The sequence below is a fragment of the Bos taurus genome, chromosome 6 (genome assembly GCF_002263795.3).
Source record: "Bos taurus isolate L1 Dominette 01449 registration number 42190680 breed Hereford chromosome 6, ARS-UCD2.0, whole genome shotgun sequence".
Lineage (NCBI taxonomy): Eukaryota > Metazoa > Chordata > Mammalia > Artiodactyla > Bovidae > Bos > Bos taurus.
In genome coordinates, this window is record NC_037333.1 from 5,945,188 (window position 1) to 5,968,602 (window position 23,415).

At 39.8% G+C, this 23,415-nt stretch overlaps 2 long non-coding RNA genes across 2 annotated transcripts in view; one reads left to right on the plus strand and one right to left on the minus strand.

Moving 5' to 3' along the window:
* Positions 1 to 1,060: 1,060 nt before the first annotated feature.
* LOC112447031 (uncharacterized) lies at positions 1,061 to 9,195 on the minus strand. Its single transcript, XR_003035050.2, has 3 exons — positions 9,091 to 9,195; positions 7,273 to 7,356; positions 1,061 to 5,271 (listed from the first exon to the last, which is right to left on the minus strand). It is a non-coding gene; the product is annotated as an uncharacterized lncRNA (long non-coding RNA).
* A 217-nt stretch (positions 9,196 to 9,412) lies between these two features.
* The window catches only part of LOC112447032 (uncharacterized), a 32,641-nt gene continuing 18,638 nt past the window's right edge, over positions 9,413 to 23,415 (plus strand). Inside the window, exon 1 of the long non-coding RNA XR_003035051.2 lies at positions 9,413 to 23,371. This is a non-coding gene — a long non-coding RNA (uncharacterized lncRNA). The remainder of the gene's footprint in view (positions 23,372 to 23,415) is intronic.

Here is a 23,415-nt window from a genome sequence, read left to right on the forward strand (position 1 = left end):
AACCCAGGGATCGAATCCAGGTCTCCCACATTGCAGGTGGATTCTTTACCAGCTGAGCCACAGGGAACCCCAAGAATACTGGAGTGGGTAGCCAATCCCTTCAGCGGATCTTCCTGACCCAGGAGTCAAACCAGGGTCCACGGCATTGCAGGCGGATTCTTCACCAACTGAGCTATCAGGGAAGCCCTGTTTTTCTTTAGCCGGTAAAAATATTTTTAAAAGCAGTTTATTCATTGTACCCAGTTAAGATTACTTCTTTAAATACAACTGAAATTATGGTGCTAGCTAGTGGTTAGAAGATCTACAATACTGTTTTACATGAGCTTTCATTTTATTTTTGTCTTTAGCTTTGTGAATTAGGCATAGACTGGATACTCTGTGCTCAACGTGAGAGGGCTTGTCTAGTGGCAAAACTGAATAACGAATCAGAAGTATTGCCTTTAATTATACCTCCATGCCTCTAGACTAGCAGCGCTGAAGCACAGTGGTACCTGGGATTCTGTGATGGCATAGCATTAGCTATTACCAGATGAACCAAAGGAGTATTAACTCTGAAGCCCCAAATAAAGCCACATCTGCAGGACATCTTGTATCTCGTGCTTCTAGATAACCCATTTGATCCACTAAGAGTGGATTCGGGACCTTTTACAGTTAAAATTCAAGGAGAGAACTAAGTGGAACAAATACCTGCTTTCAAACTAGACAGATCTGGGCTCACATCCAACTCATGCCATTTGGCAAGTCTTTAATTCCTAAGCCTTAGCTCCTCATGCAACCTGAGGATGCTAACAGTTATTCTCTCTGTTGTTAGAGATTTGAAGTGCTGAGGTGTGTGGAAAATGTTGCCCTCCACCTGGTAGCAAAGGATATTAACAAAAAGATTAGTTTACTCAGGTGTCTAGGCTGAACAGAGGAGTTTATTAAACCACATCGGCCCACCCCCCCGCCCCCACCCAGCTAATAGGACCACAGGTTAGCTGGATTAAAGTCACTCAAACTCTTGGGCCCATTCTTCTCACCTAAAATTCAAAGTCCTGTAAGAATGACACAGTGCTCATACTTACTTGTTAATTCTTTTTTTTATTTTTACACAGCATGGCAAAATGAGGAAACAGCTGACAAGTGATGAGTCTGCACAATGGAAAAACCACCCTGATCATTGGCATCATAGGTGGGTAAGTGTTCTTTTAAAGTGATTTTGTCAAAGTCATATGAAATGGTTTTCATGGTGGGGGAGAGGAAAGACAAGAAACCAACATTCACAATTATTTAAAATGACTTAAATGCTAAACATAATATACATAGTAATAACTGTTTATTCTAGTATAAAAATAGTGCTAGAAACTATATATTTGTTCAAATGTATTGAAAAGGTATAAGAAATAGATATTAAGTGGCTAGTGATGATTCATAAGCTTTTTCTTCCCTTAAACTGTATTAGAAATTTATGTTTTTAACTATTTACATGGCTTTCAACAACATTCATTAAGACATGTTTACATAGGCTTTTGAGAAGCATATGGGAAGGGCAAAGTGAGCTTTAATACTTTCTTCCTCGCTCCCTGCGGTGGAGCAGAAGGGGTCCAAAACCGTGTGCGGTTTAACAGTCTGAGAGAACTCTTGAGTAATCTCTACCTGGCTAGCATATGGAAAAATAATCTATACGGTGGAATATATGACTCCATACTTAACATAAGGTGTTCTTTAAGCTATCAACAGGCTAAGTGATGCATACTTATAGGAAGACAGGATGTTCACTGACGGATTCTTAATAAGTTCCAGGTAAAGAAGGTCCTTGAAAAACTGTATAATACATATAAGTGAAAGTGATAACTGTACCCTATATTTTCACATTAAATCGCCAGAAGCAGAAGCTGGTGAGTCTCTTATGAGGTCGCTGTGTGGTCTCCACTGTGGAGTGCAGTACCTGACATGTGGCAGGAACTCAGTAAAAGGTGGACTGAGGCATGTCGGATGCTGAGCACTGCGTTATACTACCTTGTTTTAACTATAATTATTCCTAGGCGAGGAGAGCAATTATACTCTTCCCTCCTATCCCATCTTAAATCAAGCTTGTAAAACAAAACAAACAGCATTTCTTCTGATGGCCTGTAAAGTTTTAGGAGTACAATCTGATGGAAAACACAGGGAAACAGAACATCAAATTGGAGTTGGTCTGACATTTGTGCTCTGTGCTGAAAATAAAGGCACTTCACAGCTAGGTGAGAATATATCTGTGACCCGTTTCCTCTTGCAACCCATTATTTCCAGTACGCTGTCATACACTTTCTCATCTCCAACACTCCCGTGGGAGGAAACTGTTACTTGTAGTAAGGAGATCGGTGGCGTTTGTACCTTGAGGCGAGGTGCTGAGAGAGCTCTAAATCTCATACAACTAATGATCTGCACTAGGAGCCAAAGAAATGTACCTTTTTTTTTTTCTCCCCAGTCTTGGAAACTCAACATAGGAAATAACATATGGGATTCGACACCTTGCTTTGGGGCCCGCCATCTCCTTTCCGACAGTGGTCTCCAGGACCCACCAGCTCTGACACAGGAGCTGTCCTCTGCGACATCCCCCTTGCAGGGAAGGCTTAGCCCAAACACAACTCCTTCAGCGGCACAACTGGTTCACGCTCACAGCAGTTATGACACTGAAACTCGAGTTCACACGGGTTAGTGACTGGCAAAGGCCACTCCTGTGAGTGTATAAGGCCGGGCAGGCAATCTTACAGACATCATTCACAACTTAGCAAAGTAGTGGGGACTTCTGGGGCTGAAAATTGAAATGAAATGGTATCATGTTACTCAGCTAGAACAACAGCAAACTAATCTAGAACAATTTCTTGCTAGTTACAGGTAATATAAATATAGGGTAGGGTGAGAGAAAAAAAATACATATATATATATATGCATTTTTCCCCCAACTTGAGAGGATACTGGAAAGGAAATATTCACATAAGAATTTGTGTCCATGTACCAGGTATTAATCCATGTATGGAATGATTTTCCTAAAAGTTAAAAAGTATTTGAACCAACTAACCAGGCTTCAAGAAGCACTTTTCTGTATGAACTAAAATACCCAAAGATAAAATAGGTATGGCATTGCCCAACTTCTTTCAGTTTCTAAACTAGTAAGGTAAAATAAGCCATTATCTAAAAGTACGCCAAGAATTTCTAAATATATCATATTACTTGTTAAAATGACATACATACAAATTCTCTATACATAGTCTACTGTGTATGTAAAAGTTGTAATGACATACATGAGAGGCCCTGAACAAACTGCTGAAATATTTGATTACAGATTTTCACATAACTGTTAAATCACAATGTGTATGGTAAAAAGATAGGTTACTGAAAAGACTGCTATTCTTCAAACGAATTTTTGGTACTAAGGAATTGTGTATGCATGCATAGGCATATCCTGGTATGAAGATATGTTATGTTAGTGACAGTCTGTGTAAGTTACACACCAGTGCCACCAAGAGGCAAACTCTCAGATCTCATGTGTATGACTTAAAAACAGAATAACATGCTGAAGCTACAAGTGTTACAACAGTAATACATACTGCATTCAACAACTGATAGCCTTCTAGACTCTCCCTTACCACTACAAAATGATGGCAATACAATATGTTTTGTTTTTTAACTGAAGAGTAAAAATAAAATTAATGTCAAGATACATATACACACTTAGAATTTTCAAAACTTATATGTTGAATTTTAGGATGTTTAGGGAAAAAATATATATAAATGGAAAATATGTTTTAGTGAAAATTCTTTTAGAATGCTGCATTATCATATCCCCAAGAGCTTTCCTATCCAAACCAGTGCTAGAAACTCAGAAACTTTTTTCAGGGATGTGGAGGGACGTGAACAGGTGAAACGCCTGTCTTCCTATTCTTCCCCAAGTCCAAACATTACTGCACGTTTAGAGCAGATTTTCTTTTCCGGAACCAGTTTCTCAATTCGTTATCTACTTCTCTTATATGGAATACCAGTGTCTTTAGGGGCACATATGTACAGTGGGAATACAATTAAATGAGCTCAAGTTCTAAGAAAACATTAGCATTTTCTAAATGGACTAAAAGTTATGAGAAGTAAATCCCACCAAGTACGAGCTCAGGGGCCAGTTTAGGGTGCATACCCTCTTATCCTGAGTGGTCACAGCTCATTTCAGGCCTGTGCGCCCATGATCGCTTGTGTTTTAAAGTGTTGACTTACAACGATGACTCGTGAGGTGAACGAAAAGGAAGCTCAGTGTGTGACCCCCTGACTGTCAGGGTGTCCTCCGGTGGAGCGTTCTCTTCCCTGACGGCTGTCCTGGCCGCTCCATTTCTGCAGCAGGCTCATCCCTCGAGACTCAGGGGCTGGGTCTTCTTCCCAGGCTCCTCCTGCTCTCTACCAGGTCTGTTAGGTCGAAGTGAGCATTTATGGGTAGCCTTTGGGGAGATGTATTGCACTGAAATAAGAAACCTCTCTCTTGCCTGTTCTCTAACAACAAAAAAACCAAATTAATTAAGTAATGCCTTTTCTTTACAATACTGCCTTATAGTACTTTCCATTTGTTTAGAGTTTTAACTTTCTTTCGTTAAGGTAATACAGTGTTGAAAAATATAGCCAATTCCTTTTAAAATCCAACAAGCTTTAAAAGTCAACACTTTTTTCTATTCTATGAAGGTTTTAAATGTCACAGAATATATTCAGTTTGCTCCTAGACTATTTTTAAGAAAGAAAAGATTCTAAACATTCTTGAAAGATTGATAATTCAGAAAACACAAAACCAATTATTTAAAATCCCCAGAAAAAAAAAAAAAACAAACCCCAAATTAGCCTCTGTGCAAGAATGCAACTTGTACCTTGCAGTACACAAAGTATTACAAACAGTGCTCTTATTCACGTGCTAAGAGTGGGTGTCGTTGATAATCTCAGTTCAGTGGCATAAAACAAATGTACAGAAAATATGCAATAGTCCTCTAAAAACATTTCATGCTACGCTGTCAAAAATTGTGCAAAAATAAAAATACAGCAGTGGCAAAGTATACAACCAAATCTGTACAGTATATAGCAAAACTAGGCATACTGCAGAAGACACCATCTGTCAACTTCAGCTCTGCATGAATAGGTCTCTCAGTTCCGCTTGGTCTGGCTGCTTTCACCATTGATCAGTGTCTTCTCCTGCTGTTCTGCAAGAGCCTGCCATTTCTGCCTGTTCTTTCTGCAGCCGTCCAGCAAAGGGAAACAGTCCTCCGACACATGGGTCAAGGCCTAAAGAGAGAGGAAGAAAGCCGGTGACTAGATGGTACCGGGAAATAAGGCCTCTCCCCAGGCTTGTCCCAGAGGGTCACATCACACACTCACTTCCCAAGCAGACCCACTGCTGGGGTTCTCACAGAGCTGTGATCACAGATCATTTATGAATGACTCCTCTTAAGCTATACAGACGGGCAACACATGCTGAGACAGAGAGGAAATGCACACATTTCAACATAACATTATTAAGCAGTGAAGACAGATCTGTGTGGAATTGGCTCTGTAGAGAAAGAATCCATTTGCTTTTATGTACTACAGATGGTTCTCTCTAAGTGTTGACTTCATGGGGGGATGCTTAGTTTTTGTGATTTTCTATAAAATAATTTTATCCAATATACATTAAATTTTTATCCAAGATTATAATAAAGATTAAACTCTATATGGCATTATTATTTACCAACTATAGTTCCATAAATATTTAGCTTACAAGAACATTCACTGTAGATGTCTGTGTCATAGACAAACATTGCCTTAAATACCCAACAGCAGGGTTAGAAATATTGTGTTACTATTCTGCAGCCATTAAAGCTGTCATAGAAAACACATTTGAAACAGAAAGATGTACATTCTATTATGGATTGCAAAGAGCAATTTTTGTTAAATGAAAAATATATGAAAATGTCATAAAGAATATGCACTAAAATAACAGTAGTAGAATTATAAGTGATTTTATCTTTTCGCTTCTCTATTATTCTGATTTTTCTATAAGAACCTATAACTTCTGTAATAATAGTAAAAATGTCTGTCTATATCACATAGAATTTAACTGTAGATTAAAATAAAATGAATAGGAAATGTAGAAGGATGAAATTTATAATGGGTGATTTGACTATATTTATGGGCATGGGGAAAAAATGGAGAGAGACATTAGTATCTGCAGCTGAGGAACTCTTAATCCAGTCCATAAGGAAGGCATTTGTTACAGAAAGGATGACTGTTGGGAGGTGCTGGAGACGCTGCTGGGAAGGCTTCTGCACAGCAGTAAACAGCCAGCTTGCCGAGAAGGGAGGGCAGAAGGTGGTGCTGGGGCCTCACACGCGTTCTTTCATCCTGTTTTCTTCTGCTGTCTCTCCTATCCCTCCCTCCTTTTTCCTCATCAGCCACAGCTTCTTTCTTCAATTCATCTGATGGCTAGAACCCTGGGCCCAGGCTGAGAACTGAACTCTAAACACAGTTCTCCCACTACCTACCTAGTTGGGACAAGCATTCCATCTCCCTGGAAGATGGACGTTTTACAGATTCAATGACTGAATCTGTGAAATGTCTGGATTAAAAAATTTCTAGCCTTTCTTCTGGTCTTGGCAGTCTATGATTCCTCCTATGATAAATGTTTTTTTCCCCAAATACTTAAAGACAGTTTCCTATTTAAATGTATAAAGACAAGGACAGCATCTACTTTCTGTATTTGGGGCATAGCATCTAAACTAGTCAGTTGGATATGTTAGGGAGAATAATTTAAAAAACCCAAACTAACAAGTATATGAAAATGGGAACCTGCAATATTTTCCTAGCTGCCTTCCTGTAATCCTCATAAAAATTTTCTTAACAGTAGTAAAGTCATCCTATGAGAAGAAGTTAGATAACTGTTTTTCCTTATTTAGGCCAAAATTTAGTCTTAAAAAGAATATGCTAACATAGAGTATGCAGAATATACTTCCTTTGAGTGTAGCACTGGCACATACTTTTTCTCAGCATTCGCTACATGAATTTGCTGGAGCCTAGCATGCAGTAGGTACTCATTAGATATACATCAATGAATTGACATTTTTGAGAAATAGTAAATATAAAATGTGTTCCTTGTTCAGTACAAACAGCATGTTCATTAGTAAAAGAAATGTCCTGATTATTTTACTTCTAGTTTCTTGATTAAGAAGGAAAAAAAAATGTGCCTGATGTTCATTGCTTCAATTTACTTCATAACACTGTCAAAAGTCTAGTAGTTTTCATAGTAAATACCTCATACAGTTGCAAGCAGATGGCATCTATGAATCCAACTTGCATACTTGGGATTTTGTTTTTCTTCTCCCGGTTCATTAGATCCTGAAAACACAGAAACACACATACACAGATCTGATTTCCTTAATGCAATACAAGTTGGCTCTTAAACGATGATTCCCTGGGTTAGCTGAGGAAGGCCAGATACCTGCCTACCGCCTCTTCACCTTCTGGAGGCTCCTACCCCCCTGCACCAAACCATGCTCAAGAAGGCCCTGGTCCTCTCTCTCTCGTTCACTGGGGCTGTGACTGTCCCTGCGTGACCCCCAGAACCAGAACTGATCACTGACCTCAGATCAACTGGTGACCTAGAGTTAGGCACTGACCTAGAGTCCACTGCTGACATGTATCTGGAAAACAGACACGCTTTCTAATTGTCTACTGATGTGGAATCAAACACTCTCAGCTTTGTGAAAGACGCCACTGAGGCCACAGTCGATTACAACTCAGTTCACACAGAGAGCTCTCTGAGTGAAAAGAACGCAGATATCACTGTTGCTTATTCTCAGGAGCTCATGACGACATAAGACAAAGCCAGCACCTCTGAGGACAGCAAAGAGTCTGTCTCAGTGCTCGTTTAAAATGAAGCAGATTCTCTGTTAGCTGTGACCATCACTCTGCTACCCACCATTTTCTGAGAGGATTCCGAGCTTCTAACAAGCCTATTACTGTGTGTGTGTTTAGTTACTAAGTCACGTCTGACTCTTTGTGACCCCATGGACTATTGCCCACCATGCTCCTCTGTCCATGGGGTTGTCCAAGCAAGAATATTGGAGCAGGTTGTCATTTCCTTTTCCAGGGGATCTTGACACAGGGATCAAACCCGTGTCTCCTGCACTGCAGGAGAATTCTTTACCACTGAGCCACCAGGGAAGCTCCGACTACTATGTCTAGGAGACCAAATAATTGCAAAAGACGAATGAGACATAGGGTGTGCCCAGATGAGGCTAAAGAGTAAAGCAGAGGCAATGGTACCAGAGGAGGGGCATCTTGTAACCATGGCCCATTTAATGTGGGCTCAATAAATGTTCATTTGAGTAAAAGAATGACCCTATGCACCACTTCCAGGAAAAACTCATCCATTTCAGGAAAAACTTCATTGGTTGAGAAGAATCTTCTTGTATTCGAGATTCTCTACCTACCCTGAGCAAAAAATGCAGTATACAAATATTTAACAACAACAGCTGTTTATCAAAGTGCTGTTTGTAATAGTAAACTCTACAAAATTATACCAAACAGTAAATAATAGCTGCATCTGTTTCATGTGGGGCTTACCACTTCTCAGTGATAAAGAATCCACCTGCCAATGCAGGAGACTCAGGAGACGTGGGTTTGATACCTGGGTCGGGAAGATCCCCTGGAGGAGGAAATGGCAACCCTCTCCAGTATTCTTGGGCAAATCCCATGGACAGGGGAGCCTGGCAGTCTACAAAGCATGGGGTCACAAGGAGTTGGACATGCCTGAGCATGCATGCACTATTTCATGTAACCATTATAAATGGCATATAGGACAGAGCATCTGTTAGAATGCAAAGTGGCTTATGATTTATAAATGGAAAAAATTACAAAAAGCAGGTATGATTTGATAACTCAGAGTCTTTTCTGTCCTTTGTTATTTGCATGTTTTCTATAACAAACATGTTTAATTCTTCAGGTAAGAAAAAGGACTTTATAAAAAGATGAGAAATTGTCTTCCTAAAATCTCATAGAAGCACAAAAAGGAATCTACAACAAAAACATGTATATGAATAATTCCTCCCAACAAGGTCTCATACTTACAGCGGGCTCTATGTTGAGTTCTTTCCTCTCTCTATCTCCTTGGTCAAAAAATTCAGTGGCAACAAGTTCTGCTATCTGAAATCAATAACAGACTAAGTGTGGGTAATTAAAGGCATATCACTCAGTAAAACAGACTTTAAATGAAGATAATAAAACCCATCAAATCTGTGGCTTTTAACCACATCAGTAAAATTAGAATAAAGCAGTAACAGTAAATACTTTATTGTAATGTGTACCTAATCACAAAGGCTAGAGTCTGTAATCTATAACTCAGAGAAAAGAGCAACATGTTATTTCGGCCTCCGCAGTAGTGGGAAGAAAGCACTGTGTGCCCATCCATACACATAATCAGTAAGATATTAAGCACCGGTTATACCAGGCGCTGCGGGAAACACAGGATCAGGTAGGTCCTTATACTGAGGCTGACTGCCATGCCTCTTAGGTTTCTTTCAGTCTACCAATTCCTCTTCGTCTCTCTTTTTAAAAAATGTCCTTATGATTTTGACTGCTGTTGAATAAACTGCGTTGTTCCTCCGGTAGTTTCCTGTTGTCTGGATTTTGCTGATTGTGTTTCCATAATGAAATTTAATGTTTCTCTGTTCCCTGTATTTCCATACACCAGTAATGAGATCTAGACACTTGATTCGATTGAGTTTTTTGTTTTTTTTTTTTGCTACGACTGTTTCTCAGGCTGTGCCATGTACTTCTGACAATGGAATGCCTGGTCGCCTCTCTTTGTGATATTAACAGTCCTTCATGAGCTTTGCCTGGATCCATTAATTTAGAGGCTGCAAAAAGTAATATACAAAGCAATCATTCCCTTTTTCTTTATAGCTGAAATAGAATAAGTCCCCCACATCAATTTTTAGTTACCCTGAAGTATAATTTGTATAAATAAAGGAGAAATAACTTGATTTTCTCTAGTATAATTACCATTGGAAAAAAATAATAACTCAGTTCTCAAGCATCCAACAAACATGACTGAAGAAGGCTTTATTATTTTTATTATTATTTTGAACTTTGGATTTAAACGTATTTAATGTATTTCAGTCGTTACTGATGCCCACCCACATTGTTCCATTTTGGCCAACTCAGTTGGCTTCTCTGCTCTTCTGACACGGCTCTATCAGTCTTTGATAGTTCTTGCTTTCTGCTATTACAAGATGTTCTTAGCTCATCTTGTACATTTCCTGTTTTGGAACGGGCAATCAGCTATTTCTTCATGGAGTCCTCATTCTTTTAAACTGAGGTATTTAGAAACTTCAATCAGGGCACAAGGCTCGTTCATTTCTACCAGGGTGTTGGTTATTTTTAAGCCCTTTTAATGAATGGAGCTTATACAATGTAAGTTCATATAGTATTTCCTATTCAAATCAGGACTATAGGATTTCTGCAAAACCTTATCCATCTTGGATCTCTATCTTTCTACTCACACTAAAAATCCTACCTCTCAACAATATCAATAGAATTTCTCATTTGCTTTTACCCACATCATCCACTATGGTGACTGAATATATATACAAAATTTCCCCTAATATGATTACTGAAAAACAGCTTTAATGGTTTGCTGTTGTTCTTCTTAGTGTACATCGACTGGAGTTACATGGTCAAGTAACGGTTTTAAATCTCTTGGAATAAAACTGTCCCCCTCAGTGTGGTTTTGCAACCAAAATCACATTGTTGCATTTTGCTTCCCAGGTTATGTGATTTTTTTAAAGTTCAACTTTATAAACACAATTTACATGGTTCCTAAATTAAATCTACAAAACAAGTACATGCAAGCAACTCTACCGTATATCTCTGTTCCCTCAATCTTATTCCTTCCTTCCCCGTGGGAAATCATTAACTTTTTAACAGTTAATCCTGCTTTTTAAAACTATATGCAAATATAAGTACATACATTCATATTCCATTGCCTTCTCAGATAAATGGTAGCATACCATACCCATTTTCTCTTCCTTGTTTTTTCTTTTTACTTATATCTTTGAAATCACCCCATAGTAGTATACAGAAAGTGCTCCTTTCTTTTTACTGTTGCAGAGACTTCATCATATAAATAAATACTACAGTTTACTTAGTACCATATTAATGAACACTTGGGCTATTTCTTGTCTTTGCTATGACCAACAGCACTAAAATGAATAGTCTATGTAAATGTATTTTTATATTCTTGCCAGTATATCTTTGAGATAAGATTCCTAGAAGTAATAGTAAATGAGTATGTGTAATCATATACTTCCAAAGAGTTACAATATTTTGCATTTCTTGTTTTCCCACAGCTTCCCCAACAGAGTATGCTGTAAAATCTTTAAATGTTTGCCAATCAGACAGTTGAGAAATGGTGTCTTAGTGTGTTTTGTTTTTTTTTTTCAGTGAATTGCATAGATCATGGGTCTGCAGTCACAAATGCATGTGACTAGGTTAACACATACCCCAACCAAGAAACAGTGTTTATATCACCCAGAAGTTGCCCTCAGGCCCTTCTCCGTGAGTCACCGAACCTGCTTTGCTTCCTCCCCACTCAGCCACTATCCTCATTTCCTTCACCACTGATTAGTTTTGCCTTTTCTAGAAAGCGACATAAATGAATCACAGTACGTGTTCTTTTGCGTCCGGCTGCTTTCACTGGATATATACTGTTGGTGAGACTTGTCCATGGCGTTGCCTGCGTCGGCGTCAGCTTCCTTCTACTGTTGAGCAGAGCGGCACTGTGTGAGGCAGTGCGCTGCAATGCATGTATCCACTCTCCTGTTGAGGGACATGTGGATGTTTCTAGTTTCTGACTATTGGGAATAATGCTGTTATGAGATTCTGGACAAGTCGTTTTGTGTCAGTACAGTTTTAATTTGCATCTTTCCTTGTGATTGAGGTTCTGAGACCTTTTCAAATGAGTAAGAGCCATTCGCATTTCTTTCTCTATCAACTTTTTGTTCAAATCTTGGCCCATTTTCCAGTAGGATTGTTAGCTGTTTTCTTTTTTTTTTTTTAGAAAGCCGAAATTTTCTATTTTAAAAAATTCCTAAGGGCGTATGGCAGAAGAATGCTGGGAGAAGAATCACTGGGAAGGAAATGAATAAATAAAGATGTGTTTCTTACCTCAAAAAAGTCCCAAGAATCACAAAATCTGCAGAAGCTTGGTTAATCAAATACTGCAGTACTGATTTAATCAGTATAAAATTGAAAGAGCTTTAGATCTGTAATAAAAATCCAAATTTGGGGAAGGAAGGGCAAACTTTAAAACAGCAGCCAGTAGGGGAGGGCGTGGGCGAGTGAACAGGCACGTCGGAGCTGTGGGGACGTGTATCGACCACTGTCAAACCAGTGTAGTTTCTTGGTTTCTCATGGAAAACATTTTATACACCTAGTTTTTTCCTTCTATACTTAAGGTCAATCAGTTTATGTTTAAGAAGTTCTTTGATATTATGGATATTAGCTATCAGATAAAAGTTGTAAATATTTTTACCTATTCCTCATTGTTCGGAGAAGGTAATGGCACCCCACTCCAGTACTCTTGCATGGAAAATCCCATGGACGGAGGAGCCTGGTAGGCTGCAGTCCATGGGGTTGCTAAGAGGCAGACATGCCTGAGCAACTTCACTTTCACTTTTCACTTTCATGCATTGGAGAAGGAAATGGCAGCCCACTCCAGTGTTCTTGCCTGGAGAATCCCAGGGACGGGGGAGCCTGGTGGGCTGCCGTCTATGGGGTCGCACAGAGTCGGACACAATTGTTCGGAGAAGGTAATGGCACCCCACTCCAGTACTCTTGCATGGAAAATCCCAGGGACGGGGGAGCCTGGTGGGCTGCACTCCATGGGGTCGCGAAGAGTCGGACACAACTGAGCGACTTCCCTTTCACTTTTCACTTTCATGCATTGGAGAAGGAAATGTCTTTCATTAAACTGAAATGTTGCCCCACCTACCGTAATCCTCCCCCTCCTTTTTCAGTTCAAATGTCAACTTTAAAAAGCTTTCTCACTACAATTCATGTCATCTCTCCATTCTCAGTATTTTTAACACACCAGTGACAAAAAGATAACCTTTAACTCATCTCCAGCTGCTTTATATGCCATGCTTTCTTCAGTGAAGTATTTATCCCATGGTTTTTTTACTTTCTTCTGCATCAGTCACCCTCTACATTCTGTAACAGCCACCTGTTGATGAGGCTGTCTGTTGATCATTTTTCAAAATTTCTCTACCTCAGCTCAAAAACCATGGAATTTTTTTTACATATTGTTTGGTGCACTGGCTAGCTTTGTAGCACAATTTTATGTAAATTATCTCCCCTATCAGAGTATTAAGTATTCTTTAGGAGAGAGACTGTACTTTTACCATCTTTGCAGCCTCGATAGTCCTTCAGACAATACCTTGAATGTGGAAGAAATTAAATGTTTATTCAGTTATATTTTGTCTTCAGCAACCACTGATAGAATCTTGGTCAAATGATACCACTGAGATCTACCACTACTGGTTTACTGCTCTCAGTGGGGGTACTTTGTTAGGTTTTTCTCAAGTACCAGTAATGGATCCGTACTAACCCATTCCCTCATTTTGAATTTCATGTCTTTTATTTCGATGAATACTTCTTAAATGCCTACTTTGTGTCAGGTACTGTCTGAGAAGCCAGAGGAGATACAGATGCAATAGTCATCCAGTTCATTAAAAGTACTGATTGAGGACATCTCACAGATATGGGATATTCAGACATTCTTGTCCCAGAGCCTTGGGGTTCTGCATCATGTTGGGGTGTTGGGACGGCTAAGCAGGACTGCCTGTGAATAAACTGCTTACCCTCTTCCCCCAATCTACTCGCACATTTGCAGACTTCAACCTTCAGCGCTCAGTTTTATTTTTTGTGTTTATTTTTTTTTGGGGGGGGGTTCATAAAAGATTTGATTTCAAAATAAAGATGGCATTTTGCTGCATTTTGAAGTTTGAAAGCAACTTCAATATGGCCAAGCTTCATTGGTAGGCATAGATGACAAAGATGTTGAAACTTACAGACTTGAAGTCTCATTATGCTAACCTATAGAGTAATCAACCTGTTTTTGTTTTATTGAAAGATACTGAAGGGATGGTTACGAAGGTGCAGATTGAAAGGTTAGTCAATACATGACGTGTCTTCTCTCGTAAAAGTTATATAATAATAATAAGCTTCCAAGAGTAAATGTGACAGTATTCACATAGGTGTGAACTAGAATAACAGTGTTAAGCACATAGAGGTCAAGATGATAACTGCTATATATAAAAGATTAACCTGAATTATAAGTGTGAGAAATGTCAACATGTCAACAGCAGTTAACTCTGGGAGATGGAATGACAGATCATTTTACTCATTGTGGCTTTTCCACAAAGTTGGGAAGAACACATTTTGAAATAATTTAGGAAACAAACAAGAAATAGTCTAGGTCAGAATGATTACTTAGCTATTTCTAACATCTGATCACAGACACTCGGCACATAAGCGTCAGAAGATTCTAATGATTTATAACAGTGTTTTGCAAACTGTGTTTCATGGAGCTCCATGTCTACTCAGGGAAGACGGAGAAACCAACATGAAATGGAGGTGATAGATGTAAGGAATGAGGCTTCAGGCCTCTACTAGGGAAACTCGTCTTTTATGTTCATATCTATAAACATGCTCTGTTAGAAAGCAGATTTATTTTCTCCCTGTCTGGTGAGAGATCTGTCAAAAAATCACCTTGGGAAAGCCATGTTGAGTAGAGTAGGCAGCTCCATGCCCCCGTCCCTTCACAGAAACAATGAAAAATAAGCAGAAACTATTTGAAGCAAGTTTGTCGGAACTCTGAGAAATAGTCAAAGATTTCCAGAAACTAAGCAAATTGAGTCAAAACGTGTGAGAAGATTTGAACATAATTGAAGAAATAGATCTAACATAACTGTTGAAAATTTCAGTACTCTTCTTTCAGTAATGAGCAAAAAATCTGATCTAGACAGAAGATCAGTAAGAAAACAGAGGACTTGGAGATAAAATCAAATACTGTATGATATCACTTATATGTGGAAACTGAAAGAAAAAAAAACAACACAAAGAATATAACAAAGAAACAGGCTCTCAGATGTAGAGAACAAACTAGTGGTCACCAACAGGGAGAGGAAAGTGGGGAGGGGCAAGTTAGGGGTAGGAGCATAGGAGGTACAAACTGCTATGTATAAAATAAGCTACAAGGATACATTGCAAACACAGGGAATGTGGACAGTATTTTATAAGTGGAGTATAACCTTTAAAAAGTGTGAGTCACTATGTTGTACATCTGAAGCTTATATAGTACATCACCTATGCCACAATTAAAAAAAAAGAAAATAGAGGACTTGAAGGACACTATAAACCAATGAGACATAATAGAGATGTATACAATACTCCACACAAAAGCTGCAGAGTATGCTACATCAGTTGTTAACCCAGGCAGATTAAGATACAGGGTATTGACTTTAGAAACTGGGAAGAATAAAGTTCACTAAGTGTTCAGCATTGCTACCTCATAATATAATCCTCCATGAATTCTTGCTCAGAATGAATGAAGAAGCTGTTGCTCGTTTCATAACACTCATTCAGTTGTATTACTCTGCATTTCCTAAACTGGCAGCATCAAGCCCTGATAGAATGTGCTGGTTCTGTGCACACCCCAGAAACTCTAAATGTAACTCCAGGGGCCATTTTAGGCTGTAATGAGTCCAAGGATCCAAACCCAGGGCTCTTACTTTGCCTGTTATCTTGTAAAGCTTAACTGAAACAACTCATGTCCTCACTTCAGTTGGGTCATTGTTCAAACATCACCTACTCAGGTTACTTTCCTGATCAGCCTATTTAAAATTGTACTCATATCCCAGCACCTTTTTAAAGTCATACTACTCCTCATCCCTCTTTCTGGCCTTGTTTCCTCCTTAGCATTTACACTGTCTAATGTACTTTATATTTTACCTTTTTCTCTTATATGTTATCTGTATCCTCCTCCATGGGAACAGGGATTTTTTGTCTGTTTTGTTCACTGTTTTAACACCTAGATCAACACCTGCATCTAATAAGCATTCAATACATATTTGTTGAATAGTATTTTAAAAGAGAATTTACCAAGAAAACCATATTGAGTAAAATTGAGTCTAGACTCTAGAACGTATTGACTCTCGAACCAGAGTGCTTGGGTTCAAATTCTGGGTCAGCCACGTACTAGTTGTTGACCTTTGGCTAACTTATATAATTTTTCTTTGCCTCATCTACCTAATGTGTAAAATGAAAATAGTTTACTAGTTCTTATAGTGTAGAGGAGTTGTTGTGAGGATTAATATGAGTCGATTAAAAACATTTTTTTTCTGTTTTGTATTGGGGGATTTCTGCTTTATTGACTATGCCAAAGCCTTTGACTGTGTGGATCACAATAAACTGTGGAAAATTCTGAAAGAGATGGGAATACCAGACCACCTGACCTGCCTCTTGAGAAATCTGTATGCAGGTCAGGAAGCAACAGTTAGAACTGGACATGGAACAACAGACTGGTTCCAAATAGGAAAAGGAGTACGTCAAGGCTGTATATTGTCACCCTGCTTATTTAACTTCTGTGCAGAGTACATCATGAGAAATGCTGGACTGGAAGAAACACAAGCTGGAATCAAGATTGCCGGGAGAAATATCAATAACCTCAGATATGCATATGACACCACCCTTATGGCAGAAACTGAAGAGGAGCTAAAAAGCCTCTTGATGAAAGTGAAAGTGGAGAGTGAAAAAGTTGGCTGAAAGCTCAACGTTCAGAAGACAAAGATCATGGCATCTGGTCCCATCACTTCATGGCAAATAGATGGGGAAACAGTGGAAACAGTGTCAGACTTTATTTTTCTGGGCTCCAAAATCAGTGCAGATGGTGACTGCAGCCATGAAATTAAAAGACGCTTACTCCTTGGAAGCAAAGTTACGACCAACCTAGATAGCATATTGAAAAGCAGAGACATTACTTTGCCAACACAGGTCCATCTAGTCAAGGCTATGGTTTTTCCAGTGGTCATGTATGGATGTGAGAGTTGGACTGTGAAGAAGGCTGAGCGCCGAAGAATTGATGCTTTTGAACTGTGGTGTTGGAGAAGACTCTTGAGAGTCCCTTGGACTGCAAGGAGATCCAACCAGTCCATTCTGAAGGAGATCAGCCCTGGGATTTCTTTGGAAGGAATGGTGCTAAAGCTGAAACTCCAGTACTTTGGCCACCTCATGCGAAGAGTTGGCTCATTGGAAAAGACTCTGATGCTGGGAGGGATTGGGGGCAGGAGGAGAAGGGGACGACAGAGGATGAGATGGCTGAATGGCATCACTGGCTCGATGGACTTGAGTCTGAATGAACTCTGGGAGTTGGTGATGGACAGGGAGGCCTGGCGTGCTGCGATTCATAGAGTCACAAAGAGTCGGACACGACTGAGCAACTGAACTGAACTGAACTGATACAGCCGATTAACAAACAACACTGTGATTGTTTCAGGTGAACAGTGAAGGGACTCAGCCATACATACACATGCATGTATGGACACACGCACATGGACATGTGTCCATTCTCCCCCAAACTCCTCTCCTGTCCAGGCTGCTGCATAACACTGAGCAGAGTTCCCTGTGCTGTACAGTAGGACCTTATTGGTTATCCATTTTAAGCATGGCAGTGTGTACATGTCAGTCCCAGCCAAACTCCCTAACTATCCCTGCATCCTGCCCCTCTTCCCTATCCCCTGGCAGCCATGAGCTCGCTCTCTAAGTCTGTGAATCTTTCTCTTTTGTAAGTAAGTTCATTTGTATCATTTCTCTTTAGATTCCACATATAAAGGATGTCACAGGATATCTCTCCTTCTCTGTCTGACTTTACTCAGCAGGACACAGTATGCGTTGACTTCTGTGAACCGTCTTGAACAATGTCCAGCACGTTGTAAACACTGTTGCCTTGTAGTGGTAGTAAGAGTTGCATTGAAGGACATTGGAATGAGTGCTGTGTTTTATTGATAAAGCGTTCACTTACTTAAATTTACAATTTTCTCTTTGAATTTAGAGCCAATTTGTATTTTGAAAATTTTGTAGACCTTGAGGAAGTAGCCTTTACATGTACAGTTAGAGGTGAAAATAAGGATGAAAAGTGTCAAATGTAAATCAGGCCTCGTTAGAGTGCAGGAAAGTGTGTATAATCAGAGAACTTAGCAAAAATAGACCAATGGAAAATATAATTCAAGGCATCATATGTTTCTGTGAGAGCCTACACTACTTCTTTGTAATGCTTTATCACTATTGTTTTTACTTGTTTAATGTCAGTCTTCAACCTGTAGATGGTACATGCCTGAGCTGAATTCACATCTCCTTGGGAACCAAATAGATCTGTCTTGTTTATATTCGAAACTTATATGTGTCACATGGTAGCTGCTTACTTCATATTTAAGAAATATGTTCTCTTGGCCAGCCATGATCCGAGGAGGCTATAGTAAACAAGTTATAGTTTTATTCACCATAAGCAAGAATTCATTATTTCCATCTCTAAGAACCTATTACTTCAGCTTCTTTTCTTCCGTCTAGGTTCTGTTTACTAGAACTCACTGTGATTCCTTTTGCCTCATGTCCTCTGTTTTCTGTCTCTCCTCTATGCCTTTCTACTTTGGCCCATTGTTTGGGAAGAGGAAATTTTCCTCTACCCATTTTGGTTCTGGCTGGACTGAGAACTAAATTGACATGGGATAGGTTAGTAAGAGAAAGTCAAACAGAAATTAAATAACTTGCATACATAGAAGAGGTCTTCCCTGGTGGCTCATCTGGTAAAGAATCTGCCTGCGATGCAGGAGGCCTAGGTTCGACCCTGGGTCAGAAAGATCCCCTGGAGAAGGGAATGGCTACCCAGTCCAGTATTCTTGCCTGGAGAATTCCACGGACTGAGGAGCTTAGTGGGCTACAGTCCATGGGGTCACGAAGAGTCAGACACGACTGAGTGACTGACACTTTCACTTTTTCATACCTAGGAAAATGGAGTAACTTGCCAAAATGGCCAAAACCTTCACCTTAAATACCACCTTCAGCGAGAGATGAAAGAGGATGTTGGAACTTAAAAGGAAAGTGAGGCAGTTCTCATGAAGATGAAAAAGCAGATGTTTGATAAACAAATGTTTGCTGGCCACGCAGAGACAATGAGACATTGAGTGGCCTCTGATCTCTAGGCCCCACGGAATTTCCCCCATCACACCTAGCCCATATTCTTTGCAGATATTCCTGGTGATACCTCTATTTTGGGAATAAGCCCTTTATTTAAATATTTTAGGCAGCCAAGAGGAAAGTAGAAAGACTTTCTAAGTCTCTTGTTTCTTAGAGATTATCAACCTAAATTAATCATTATGCCAAAGAGATATATTTTGGGGGTGGCAAACTTCATTCCCCTCTACCATCCATTGTTACTAGCTGGTGCCTTTCTTGTGTATTTAAGTCAGATTCCCAAGAATGAGACCCTAATTGGTTTAACTAGTTAGAATTACTGGTCTTAGACAAAGTTCTCATAGACTGTTCTCAAGTATATAGATTGACTGCTCTTGGAGCAAGTGGCCTAACCTGTTATGATCTAGGTAGGGTCGATCTAGTTCAGATTAAGCTTATCTGTGTACAGGAACAGCTAAGGCTGTTTGCTTCAGTAGAGATTCTGTGTGTAAGGACTCAGAATAGTGCATGGGAAAGGCTGGCTTGCTAAGGCTGAGACTGTTCAGCATGTTCCATTTATTTACTCCTTTGCAGTTATTAATGTCTACTGTGTGTTAAAGGGATATAGTGGGGGTAGGGATATAGATATAAGACTCTATCTTCACCCTAATGGAGCTCACAGACAAGCAAACTGAATACAGAAAAATGGTGTGATATTAGTGAGCATGTCATGCTATGGGAACACAGGATGAATACTTAGTGGTGACTGGAAGTGTGAAATAAGCCCCATCCTCACTGAGGTTTTTCTGCCCTAAGGATGTGTTAAAAAGAAGAAGTTCAGTGTCACATTTATAGCCTTTGATATCCTTGTTATCTTGAGGTCTTGTTTAAAAAAATTATCCAAAACAAAGCAAGAAATGGCATTAAGTAAAGATTCCTCTCCCTAAAGGACTCTCTTGTTTTTGAGTGGAGAGAGAGTATTGTTGTCTGGCACTCAGATATTTTCTCCAGTCAGTGCAGTGAGTATATCTGAATTGTTTGAAAAGAAGCAGTTACGCCACCTGTAATCTGAGGGATGTGGTCTTAACACTGGGCGGAGATCCTGGGAGAACTTCCTCACCCTTCTTTAGATGTTTGCAGTCTTCTCCCCGCACAGGGGTCCTAAGCAGTAATCACTGGATGAGTATGTGAGCTCCCTCTTTTCTTCCTGGAAATCTGGCCGGGAGGACCTAGGTAACCCTTTCATCTGGTGGAGTTCTCAGTGGGGATGCTTATGGATGAGAGAAGCCCCCTGGGACACTGACTGTTGATGTGCTCCAGGCTCCTCACTTTCTTCATCTTCTATCGCTGCGTTGCTTACTCTTCTTTTCCAGTTAATTGCTCAGTAATGCCTGTTCCAGCCAGTAGCCTGAACGTGGGTCATTGGGCCTGAATATCACCCTGCATATTAGCACAGACTGAATGAAAGCGTAACCCTACCCCTAAATGACCATCCAGTTTTGAAGATGATGATATTCTGGGTATTCTGATTCAGACCCAGGATTAACCTGAGCATTTGAATCAGTTTCATGACATTGTTAATGACCAGTGGTGTTCATCATGGAATATTTGTTACTAGTATTTTTTTTAATGTTTTAAAATCATTTCTTGCTGAACAGATGAAAGCAGCCTTAGGGAATTGTTCAGGAAAACAGAAAAGGGGTCTTCATATTAATTCTGAATATTTTGGAAGTTGAAACTGAAGAAAGCATTTAATAATTATTACAAACTACACAGTATAGTATGTCAGATTTTTCTGGAACACCCTGTAGGTGCTGAAATGTGAACCTCACATTGGAAATCTTTGAAAGAATTCATGTCATTGGCCACTAGATGGCAGTCTTGTGCTGTAGTTTAGAGGAAGCAAGGAGCAGAAGGTAAAGAAACATTTCAGAGTACAGTTTAGCCTTAAACAACACAGGTTTGAACTACGTGGATTTACTTACACATGGATTTTTTTTTCAATAAATACGTACTATATATGATCGGTTGGTTGAGTTCGTGGGCAGTACATATGCAGGGCCGACTGTAAAGTAATAACTTGGATCTTCACCTAGGAGGTGACCCCTACTGTTGTTGACGGGTCAGCGTACTTGGAAAAGTTCATCCATCATCACCCTTCCCTCTTGATCCCATCAAAACCCCCTCCCACTTCTGTTCTGCCCCCAGACAACTATCTCACCCACCAGGGGTGTCTTGCTGCCAGTCTCTAATTAATGATAGAAAAATATCTTACTTATTCATACCCATCTCCTAGGAACAGGACTGACCACGTAATTTGCAGGTCTCACTATAAAATGAAAATGCAGATCTCGTTGTTCAAACTTTATTGAGAATTTTGAGACTCTCACAGCAGAGCATTCACTGAAGCCCATTCCTGGGCCTGCACAGGTCACACAGCCATGAAGCCAGCCAGGCTTAAGAATTTGGAAGATGTCTTCCTCTCACCACCCCACCCTCTGTCCTTGCAACACGTCCCTGTGCTGCACACCAGGGGGGCTATTTAGGGTAGAGTCCCTGACTGTTTTTCGGAGACAGGATCTCAGGACTGTATCTTAGCAATAGAGGTCTAGTTAGCTCATTTTAAAGATGATTGAACTAAATTCCAAAGTGATGAAATGACTGGCCTCAAGTCCCCATCTAGTTGTCACAGCTTGAACCAGAACTAAGAGTTCTCATCTACCAGCTAGGGTCCATCTACCACACAGGCCTCGTGATGGCTATGTTAAGAAGAGAATTCTCTTGTTTTCTCCAGCCAGACTTTGCTCTGTTTTCTCTGCAAGAGAAGGGCACAGGGGCGTATTATTTGGTAACATTTATTGTGTATGAGCTATGTGCTGAGCACTCTGCTAGATGTTTTGTATATAATACCTCAGTTGATAGCACATCAGAAAATCATTGCTACTTTTCCCTGTTTTTCAAGTAAGAAAAATTAAGGCTCAGAACTTGAATTTTAGTCAGTAATGGGAAAGATAAGAGTTTGGGTAAGTCTATGTGATTCTAAAACCCGTTCCCTTTTTGCCACATTATTCCTGAGTTCTAGGAAGGCTGAGTCAGCCTCTATTTCCTGAACATTGGTCACATTTTTTATAATCTCTAGATGACCTTGGAGACTCTTACAAGGTAATCTGTGTTACTCAGATTTACAGGTCTGCTCCTGCCTTAAGGCCTTTGTTCTAGGGTATTTCCTCCACTTGAAACATTCTTCCCCCAGATAGTCCAAGAAAAGGAACACATGTCAGATAGGTAATAAGGGGATCTGATCACCTAGGGTCTTATAGGCCATTTTAGGACATTGGCTTTTTCTGTAAAAGAAATGGGAGACATTGCAGTATTTTTGTAGAGGAATGACCACATCTGATTTTAATTTATAAAGGATTATTCTGACTGCTGTGTTGAAAAAGGCTTTTTAGTGATTATTATAGTAATCAGGAGAAAGATTAGTGGTGACCAAGATGATAGCAATGGAAGTGATGGGAAGTGGTTGGCTTCTGATTTATATATGTATGTGTTAAAGTTTTTAATGTTTTGTTATGGAGAATGTCAAACACATACAGAAGTAGGGAGATAAGTTTAATGTTCCTACTAGGTACCCAGTGGACCTGTCAGGTGTCAGCATGTCAGATAGGTAGATAATAAGGGGATCATTTTAAACAGCTGCAACAGTTGTCAACTTGAGACCAACCTCATTTCTTCTATACTTCTCTCCACTACCTCCCCTATCCTAGATTGGGGAGGAAGCAGTTTGAAGGGAACCCCAAATGCCATATTCCATGTGTAAATTTTCAGCTTTTACCACCCAGCTGCTCCTGTGACAACTGCTCCGGGTATTCTGCAGTTTACCCTGCGGGTCTTGCTTGCTCACAGCTTCTCGTACTCGTGGTTTTTACTTACTGTCTGCCCTCTTTGTCCTCTTGAAACCTTTTTCCTTCTACCAATTATTGTGTATCTCTGAAATTCATTCTAGGTTCTGTTTGCTGTGGTTCGTTCTGCACAGAGTTCATCAACTGGCCAGACTGTGTTAGAGAGGCTGCTGTTGGGTCAGACGCCCTCTCTTGGTCCTTTCAGTTGGCACGATATCAAGGTCAGTTTCCCAGAGAGAGGTTATAACAATGGCAGTCACTTAGC